Raw genomic sequence first — 10,706 nt, forward strand, 5'->3', positions numbered from 1 at the left:
ACAACATATAGGAGGGCCGATCCACTTCACAACATATAGGAGGGCCGATCCACTTCACAACATATAGGAGGGCCGATCCACATCACAACATATAGGAGGGCCGATCCATATCACAACATATAGGAGGGTCATCCACTTCACAACACATAGGAGGGTCATCCACTTCACAACATATAGGAGGGCCGATCCACTTCACAACATATAGGAGGGCCGATCCACATCACAACACATAGGAGGGTCATCCACTTCACAACATATAGGAGGGTCATCCACTTCACAACATATAGGAGGGCCGATCCACTTCACAACATATAGGAGGGTCATCCACTTCACAACATATAGGAGGGTCATACACTTCACAACATATAGGAGGGTCATCCAATTCACAACACATAGGAGGGTCATCCACTTCACAACATATAGGAGGGTCATCCACTTCACAACATATAGGAGGGTCATCCACTTCACCACATATAGGAGGGCCGATCCACATCACAACAAATAGGAGGGTCATCCACTTCACAACATATAGGAGGGCCGATCCACATCACAACATATAGGATGGTCATCCACTTCACAACATATAGGAGGGTCATCCAATTCACAACGCATAGGAGGGTCATCCACTTCACAACATATAGGAGGGCCGATCCACATCACAACATATAGGAGGGCCGATCCACATCACAACATATAGGAGGGTCATCCACTTCACAACATATAGGAGGGCCGATCCACATCACAACATATAGGATGGTCATCCACTTCACAACATATAGGAGGGTCATCCACTTCACAACACATAGGAGGGTCATCCACTTCACAACATATAGGAGGGCCGATCTACTTCACAACATATAGGAGGGCCGATCCACATCACAACACATAGGAGGGTCATCCAATTCACAACATATAGGAGGGCCGATCCACTTCACAACATATAGGAGGGCCGATCCACATCAAAACACATAGGAGGGTCATCCACTTCACAACATATAGGAGGGCCGATCCACTTCACAACATATAGGAGGGCCGATCCACTTCACAACATATAGGAGGGTCATCCACTTCACAACATATAGGAGGGCCGATCCACTTCACAACATATAGGAGGGCCGATCCACTTCACAACATATAGGAGGGCCGATCCACTTCACAACATATAGGAGGGTCATCCAATTCACAACACATAGGAGGGCCGATCCATATCACAACATATAGGAGGGTCATCCACTTCACAACACATAGGAGGGTCATCCACTTCACAACATATAGGAGGGCCGATCCACTTCACAACATATAGGAGGGCCGATCCACATCACAACACATAGGAGGGTCATCCACTTCACAACATATAGGAGGGTCATCCACTTCACAACATATAGGAGGGCCGATCCACTTCACAACATATAGGAGGGTCATCCACTTCACAACATATAGGAGGGTCATACACTTCACAACATATAGGAGGGTCATCCAATTCACAACACATAGGAGGGTCATCCACTTCACAACATATAGGAGGGTCATCCACTTCACCACATATAGGAGGGCCGATCCACATCACAACATATAGGAGGGTCATCCACTTCACAACATATAGGAGGGCCGATCCACATCACAACATATAGGATGGTCATCCACTTCACAACATATAGGAGGGTCATCCAATTCACAACGCATAGGAGGGTCATCCACTTCACAACATATAGGAGGGCCGATCCACATCACAACATATAGGAGGGCCGATCCACATCACAACATATAGGAGGGTCATCCACTTCACAACATATAGGAGGGCCGATCCACATCACAACATATAGGATGGTCATCCACTTCACAACATATAGGAGGGTCATCCACTTCACAACACATAGGAGGGTCATCCACTTCACAACATATAGGAGGGCCGATCTACTTCACAACATATAGGAGGGCCGATCCACATCACAACACATAGGAGGGTCATCCAATTCACAACATATAGGAGGGCCGATCCACTTCACAACATATAGGAGGGCCGATCCACATCAAAACACATAGGAGGGTCATCCACTTCACAACATATAGGAGGGCCGATCCACTTCACAACATATAGGAGGGCCGATCCACATCACAACACATAGGAGGGTCATCCACTTCACAACATATAGGAGGGTCATCCACTTCACAACATATAGGAGGGCCGATCCACTTCACAACATATAGGAGGGTCATCCACTTCACAACATATAGGAGGGTCATACACTTCACAACATATAGGAGGGTCATCCAATTCACAACACATAGGAGGGTCATCCACTTCACAACATATAGGAGGGTCATCCACTTCACCACATATAGGAGGGCCGATCCACATCACAACATATAGGAGGGTCATCCACTTCACAACATATAGGAGGGCCGATCCACATCACAACATATAGGATGGTCATCCACTTCACAACATATAGGAGGGTCATCCAATTCACAACGCATAGGAGGGTCATCCACTTCACAACATATAGGAGGGGCCGATCCACATCACAACATATAGGAGGGCCGATCCACATCACAACATATAGGAGGGTCATCCACTTCACAACATATAGGAGGGCCGATCCACATCACAACATATAGGATGGTCATCCACTTCACAACATATAGGAGGGTCATCCACTTCACAACACATAGGAGGGTCATCCACTTCACAACATATAGGAGGGCCGATCTACTTCACAACATATAGGAGGGCCGATCCACATCACAACACATAGGAGGGTCATCCAATTCACAACATATAGGAGGGCCGATCCACTTCACAACATATAGGAGGGCCGATCCACATCAAAACACATAGGAGGGTCATCCACTTCACAACATATAGGAGGGCCGATCCACTTCACAACATATAGGAGGGTCATCCACTTCACAACATATAGGAGGGTCATCCAATTCACAACACATAGGAGGGTCATCCACTTCACAACATATAGGAGGGTCATCCACTTCACAACATATAGGAGGGCCGATCCACATCACAACACATAGGAGGGCCGATCCACATCACAACACATAGGAGGGCCGATCCACTTCACAACACATAGGATGGCCGATCCACATCACAACATATAGGAGGGTCATCCACTTCACAACATATAGGAGGGCCGATCCACATTACATCATATAGGAAGTCCGATCCACTTCACAACATATAGGAGGGTCATCCACTTCACAACATATAGGAGCGTCATCCACTTCACAACATATAGGAGGGCCGATCCACATCACAACACATAGGAGGGCCGATCCACATCACAACACATAGGATGGCCGATCCACATCACAACATATAGGAGGGTCATCCACTTCACAACATATAGGAGGGCCGATCCACATCACAACACATAGGAGGGTCATCCACTTCACAACATATAGGAGGGCCGATCCACTGTTGGAGTACATCACACCATATGTGGAGCAATTCTCTATAGATGATGATGTGACATGTTGAGTTATGTTATGTCACTCATTGTAAGCTAATTCAATTCCTGACAGATCTCAGGAAAACAAGAGAAAGATCATTGGTGAATAGGAAAGAACACAAATATTCTTCCTGAGACGGTCAGGAGAGAGAAAGCGAGGGGGAGTACACAAGAAACAAAGAGTAAATTACAAGCCTACGGGTATTGACAGAGATAGAGCAGGCGAGCAAGAGAGAGAAAGAAAGAGAGAGAGAGAGAGAGAGATAAAGAGAAAGGGAAAGTCAGAGAGATGAAGAGAGAGAGAGAGAGAGAGAGAGAGAGAGAGAGAGAGAGAGAGAGAGAGAGAGAGAGAGAGAGAGAGAGAGAGAGAGAGAAAGAGAAAGGGGAAGACAGAGAGATGAAGAAAGACAGACAGAGAGAGAGACCGAGAAAGAGAGATGTTCGACCCTTTGAGATCAATACAGTGTGTGTGCGTGTGTGTATTTGAGAGAGAGAGATAGTGAGAGAGAAAGAGAGTTGGAAGCAGAGAGAGAAAACGCAATCAGTGTGCGGATGAGGTTTCTCCGGAGTGAGGATTTGGGTCATTTGGAAGAATATGGCTGATTCAGCAGCACTGCTGTCGCCGCCGCGATGAACTTAATCTACTGGTTACTCCTGCAGGCAGAAAGAGGGAGAGAGAGCAAGTGATGGGAGAGAGAGAGCGAGTGTGTCGGGAGGGAGAGAGAATAGAGAGAAAAAGAGAGAGAGAGAGAGAGATGGGAAAGAGTGTGAGGGACATAAAAAGGCAAAAGGAAGAGAGAAAAACCAGGTGAGATATGCGAGAGAGAGAGCAGGCGAGAGATCGAGAGAGAGAACTGGCAAGAGATGGAGAGAGAGAGCAGCCGAGCGATGGAGAGAGAGCAGGAGAGAGATGGAGAGAGAGATGGAGAGAGAGCAGGAGAGAGATGGAGAGAGAGAGCAGGAGAGTGATGGAGAGAGAGAGCAGGCAAGAGACGGCGGGATGAAAGAATGTCAGGGGAGAGACAGGAGAAGCAGGTGAGATACGGAGAAAGAGTGTGGAAGAGAAATGGGGAGGTAGAGAGAAATGAAACAGTAAGAGAGAGAGAGAAAGATAGAGAAACCTCTCCCACTGTCTGTCTGCACCCAAGCCTTCAGGAATTGCTCTACTCTCTCTCTCCATCAGATAAAAGAGCAGAAGTCTCCCACCCTCCCTGCCCCCCCCCCCCCCCCCCCCCCCACACACACACAGCTCAGATAATATATTTTTCTGACATTAACCCCATTTCTTCTTATCTTTTTCTTCAACCAATCTCTTCCGTCTCCTTTTTGTATTTAAAATTTGACTTCACATGCATATGAGCACTAATTATTCAACATTTAATTCAGCGAGGATGGGGGAGGGGAGGAAGGAGAAAGGGTGGGAGGGGCAGAAGAACTCGGCTCAGAAACTCATAGAAACGTAATGTTTTATTGGAATATTATGTGCATATTAATGAATAAATACAACAAATCAGGCTTGAAGTCAGAGGCTTGTATTATAAAGCAGTGTCTGCCTCAGTGAGACAACACTGTTGTTTATTGACAAATATCTGATTATGTTAATATTGATTTTTTATCAGTGTGTGTGTGTGTGTGCGAATGTGTGTTTGTGATCATGCTTGTGTGTGTGTGTGTGTGTGTGTGTGTGTGTGTGTGTGTGTGTGTGTGTGTGTGTGTGTGTGCAAGTGTGTGTGTTTTTGCGAGTGTGTGTGGCGTGGACTCATCACCGACAATACTCAACATTATCAGTGAAGACAACTTCATAGAGGACACTTGTCACACTTGTCCCTCACCAATTTCCTAAAGCTTCAGGTGCCACCACAGGTATTTCACCACAGCCAACCACCTACTCGACACTCTACCTGCTATATCTCTCCCTGCCCACCAGATGGCAGTGTTGTAATACAGTAGGACCTGCCTGCTGCCTACTGCATCCCCAAGCTGAATCTAATGGCATGTGGCGTCTGATACCCGTGAGTGATGCAGCAGGAAAATGTTCTCCATAACCTATTGTTCTGATTGGAAAAGAGGGAGGAAGTGGAGAGGGACACAAACTAAACAAAAGGAGGAGGAAAACAGGGAGGAATCCACAGCTGCCAGGGTGTTTAGGTGCAGACCCACTCCTCACCTCTGGGGACAAGGGGCTGTGAGGTTTACAGAGGTTAGGGTGATATGGGCTCCCCCATATACATCCAACACTGTTTTGCAGCCTGCACAATAGCGTAAGATACAGGAGGGGTTATGATCCTCAGAGATGTGTGTGTATGTGAGGACAAACACATGCACGCACACACACAAGCACACACACACACGCACACTGTGTGACGGCACAGCGCAATGGAGGAGAGGAGCAAGGGAGAAGCTCATTTGTCACTGCCACCCCTAATCGTGTAAAAGGCTGCTCTCTCTCTTTCTCTCTCCATCCCTCCCTCTGTTTCTGTCTTATTCTCACACTATGTAGCCTCTATTCCTTCTCTCCTCTGCATCCCCTCTCTCCTCTCTCTCTCTCCCCTCTCTCTATCTCCTCTCTCCTCTCTCTCTATCCCCTCTCTCCTCTCTCTCTATCCCCTCTCTCCTCTCTCTCTATCTCCTCTCTCCTCTCTCTCTATCCCCTCTCTCCTCTCTCTCTATACCCTCTCCTCTCTCTACCCCCTCTCTCCTTCCTTTCAGCCTCCTTCTCTATCCCCTCTCTCCTCTCTCCCTATCCCCTCTCTCCTCTCTCTCTATCCCCTCTCCCCTCTCTCCTCTTTCTCTATCCCCTCTCCTCTCTCTCTACCCCCTCTCTCCTTCCTTTCAGCCTCCTTCTCTATCCCCTCTCTCCTCTCTCCATATCCCCTCGCTCCTCCATCTCTCCTCTATCTATATCCCCTCTCTGTATCTCCTCTCTCTATCCCCTCTCTCCTCTCTCTCTATCCCCTCTCTCCTTCTGTTCAGCCTCCATCTCTGTCCCCTCTCTCCATACCATCACTCCTCTCTCCCCTCTCTCCTTCCTTTCAGCCTCCATCTCTGTCCCCTTTCTCCCCTCTCTCTATATCCTCTCTCTCTAGCCCCCCTCTTCTCTTTCTCTATCCCCTCTCTCCTCCTTCTCTAGCCCCTCTCTCCTCTCTCTCCATCTCCTCTCTTCTCTCTTTCAAGCCCCTCTCGTCTCTCTCTCTATCCCCTCTTTACTCTCTCTCCATCTCCTCTCTCCTCTCTCTATATCCCCTCTCTCCACCTTCCCAATCCCCTCTCTCCTCTCTCCCCTCTCTCTATCCCCTCTCTCCTCACTCTCTAGCCCCTCTGTCCCCTCTCTCTATCCCCTCTCTCCTCACTCTCTAGCCCCTCTCTCCTCTTTCTCTATCCTCTCTCTTCTCTCTCTCCATCTCCTCTCTTCTCTCCCTTTATCCCCTCTCTTCTCTCTCTCTCTTTCCCCTCTCTCCTCATCTCCTCTCTTCTCACTCTCTAGCCACTCTCTTCTCTCTCTCTATCCCCTCTCTTCTCTCTCTCTATCCCCTCTCTCCTCTCTCTATCCCCTCTCTTCTCTCTCTCTATCCCCTCTCTCCTCACTCTCTAGCCCCTCTCTCCTCTTTCTCTATCCCCTCTCGTCTCTCTCTCCATCACCTCTCTATCCCCTCTCTTCTCTCTCTCTATCCCCTCTCTCCTCTCTCTTCTCTCTCTCTATCCCCTCTCTCCTCTCTCTCTGTTCCCTCTCTCCTCTCTCTATCCCCTCTCTACTCTCTCTCTATCCCCTCTCTACTCTCTCTCTATCCCCTCTCTCATCTCTCTCTATCACCTCTCTCCACCCTCTCTATCCCCTTTCTCCTCTCTCTCTATCCCCTCTCTCCTCTCTCTCTGTTCCCTCTCTCCTCTCTCTATCCCCTCTCTACTCTCTCTCTATCCCCTCTCTCCTCTCTTTCTATCCCCTCTAGCCTCCCTCTCTATCACCTCTCTCCTCCCTTTCTATCTTACCTTTCTCTCTCCTCCCTTTCTATCTTACCTTCTATCCACTCTCTCTCTCTCTCTCCCTCACTTCTCTTCCATTTTACCCTCTCCTTCTCTCTCTCCCCTACTACCTTCCTCCTTCTCTCCCCCCTCTCTCCCATGCCTGCTGGAGGGAAATCGACTTTCATTTGGTTAAAAGGGAGACCGGTGTGGCTCATTGTCAGAGCTTGATTTCCAGATCATTATTTTCTCCCGGTGGTGAGTGAAACACTAGGGGGAACCAGGAAGAAAACCCGTCAGATCCCCTTTCTTCCCCTCACCTCTTCTCCTCCTCTCTCTCTTCATCCCCACCATCAGTGGCTCAATTAGGGTCTCTATTTAATTTGTACTGCAGAAGTTCAGCTAGTTACACTTTATATGGGACAGATAAACAGACTATCTAAAGACTATATACAGAATATCTAGAGCCTATTTACAGATTATATACAGACTATATAGAGACTACTGACTTTCAGAAACAGTTCAACGAACCATCTACTAATCCTAACCCTAACCCTAACCCTAATCCTAATCCTAATCCTAATCCTAATCCTAATCCTAACCCTAACCCTAATCATAACCCTAATCCTAACCCTAATCCTAATCATAACCCTAATCCTAACCCTAATCCAAATCTAACCCTAATCCTAACCCTAATCCTAACCCTAACCCTAACCCTAATCCTAATCCTAACCCTAATCCTAACCCTAATCCTAACCCTAATCCTAACCCTAACCCTAATCCTAACCCTAATCCTAATCCTAACCCTAACCCTAATCCTAACCCTAACCCTAATCCTAACCCTAATCCTAACCCTAATCCTAATCCTAACCCTAACCCTAATCCTAACCCTAATCCTAATCCTAATCCTAACCCTAACCCTAATCCTAACCCTAGCCCTAACCATAACCCTTACCCTAAACCGACCTAGCCCTGACCATAACCCTTACCCTAAACCGACCTAGCCCTAACCATAGCCCTTACCCTAAACCGACCTAGCCCTAACCATAACCCTTACCCTTATTCTAACCCTAACCCTAACCCTAACCTTAGCCAGCAGTTGCTTATCAACAGATAGTTTGTTGATAGTATGACCATCTGTAGAGCATCTCCAGATGGAAAAAACTGGACTATCAAAACCAAATGTGACCATTTAGCGTTGTAGCGTGATTGAAATTTAAAGGCTATGTTCCTGCGATAGAGGAGACTGCATTCAGGGTAAATACTGCATATGTCAGCTTAATCTGAAATGATATTAACAATACTATTAGCCAATCTGTAACGCTTCAGCAATACATATTGAAGAGAGCCCTAAAGCTCTGCTTCAAAGTGGCTCTGATGGGGTTGATGGCGGTCTTTGTTCATGTTAGGGAGTGTCGAGTGGGGTCACAGCAAGGGCAGATTGGGCCTATTTAGTCTGGGCCCCGGACAGGAAGCCATAGTGGTACTACTGCAACCAGTTCTAGAACTCAATAGGCTCAATCTCCTTTCCAATTCAATCAAAAACAGTCCAAACATCAGTAGTCAATACAAGGAGCAGGCGACAATCAGCCCCTTCCACATCTATCTCACATTCTCTTTCTCTCCATCACCATCTCTCTCCCTCACTCACTCACATTCTCTTTCTCTCCATCACCATCTCTCTCCCTCACTAACTCACACACATTCTCTCTCTCTCCATCTCTCTCTCTCTCTCCACCTCGCTCACCTGTGGCAGTGTGAATGTGTCTGTGCCAGATGTGATGTTATAACGTCACTGTACTCAACGTCTGTGAGGCCCGCTGTGCCTAGCTCAACAGAGAGACCACAGGCTAGCTAGTGTGTACACCACAAAACATGCACAGTCATTACCATTCCAAACACTAACACTTTCCTCTCAAGGGCCGTTTTCTACACCTTCGTCATCATTGTCTAACCTGGCGTGGCGTTGCGGTTAGTTAAAGATAGTAGTAATGCCTTTAGCAATGCCTTTCCAGTCTCCCCCCCTGTCATCATTGCACCATAAATGGTTGTTTAATAGAGTACAGTAGTAGTCCTGTGCTAGCTCTGCTGAGGAACAGAGACAATACACAGTAGATACCACAACATCACTATGACCAACACAAGGCACCGTGGGAGGAAGCCACCCCACACTGTGAGCATTCCCTCACACACACAGCAGGAGAGGCGAGCCTGGGGATGGTGTGTGTGTGTGTGTGTGTGTGTGTGTGTGTGTGTGTGTGTGTGTGTGTGTGTGTGTGTGTGTGTGTGTGTGTGTGTGTGTGTGTGTGTGTGTGTGTGTGTGTGTGTGTGTGTGTGTGTGTGTGTGTGTGTTTGCATGTGTGTGCGTGTGTGTGAGAGAGAGACCCCTCCCATTTGTCCTCTCCCTGTCATTCAGTAGCATGTGATGATTTGTGAATGCAAACAGCGCAACGCAGCTAGTCAGTCGCCCGCCAAGAAAAGCTTTGCAGGTCCATATTTAAACACACCATCACATTACATTAACTAGGGTGAGGGGGTGAGAGAGAGAGAGAGAGAGAGAGAGAGAGAGAGAGAGAGAGAGAGAGAGAGAAAATTGAAATATCTCCTAAACATTGATGTCCAATATATCTCCAATACATTAAACATTGATCTACATGGACATGATTCCCCAGGTGTCACAGTGGTGACTATGGTTCTACCCCAGGTGTCACAGTGGTGACTATGGTTCTACCCCAGGTGTCACAGTGGTGACTATGGTTCTACCCCAGGTGTCACAGTGGTGACTATGGTTCTGCCCCAGGTGTCACAGTGGTGACTATGGTTCTACCCCAGGTGTCACAGTGGTGACTATGGTTCTACCCCAGGTGTCACAATGGTGACTATGGTTCTACCCCAGGTGTCACAGTGGTGACTATGGTTCTGCCCCAGGTGTCACAGTGGTGACTATGGTTCTACCCCAGGTGTCACAGTGGTGACTATGGTTCTGCCCCAGGTGTCACAATGGTGACTATGGTTCTACCCCAGGTGTCACAGTGGTGACTATGGTTCTACCCCAGGTGTCACAGTGGTGACTATGGTTCTACCCCAGGTGTCACAGTGGTGACTATGGTTCTACCCCAGGTGTCACAATGGTGACTCTATGGTTCTGCCCCAGGTGTCACAGTGGTGACTATGGTTCTGCCCCAGGTGTCACAGTGGTGACTATGGTTCTACCCCAGGTGTCACAGTGGTGACTATGGTTCTGCCCCAGGTGTCACAGTGGTGACTATGGTTCTACCCCAG

This window comes from Oncorhynchus kisutch, linkage group LG9, assembly GCF_002021735.2.
Source record: "Oncorhynchus kisutch isolate 150728-3 linkage group LG9, Okis_V2, whole genome shotgun sequence".
NCBI classification, from domain to species: domain Eukaryota; kingdom Metazoa; phylum Chordata; class Actinopteri; order Salmoniformes; family Salmonidae; genus Oncorhynchus; species Oncorhynchus kisutch.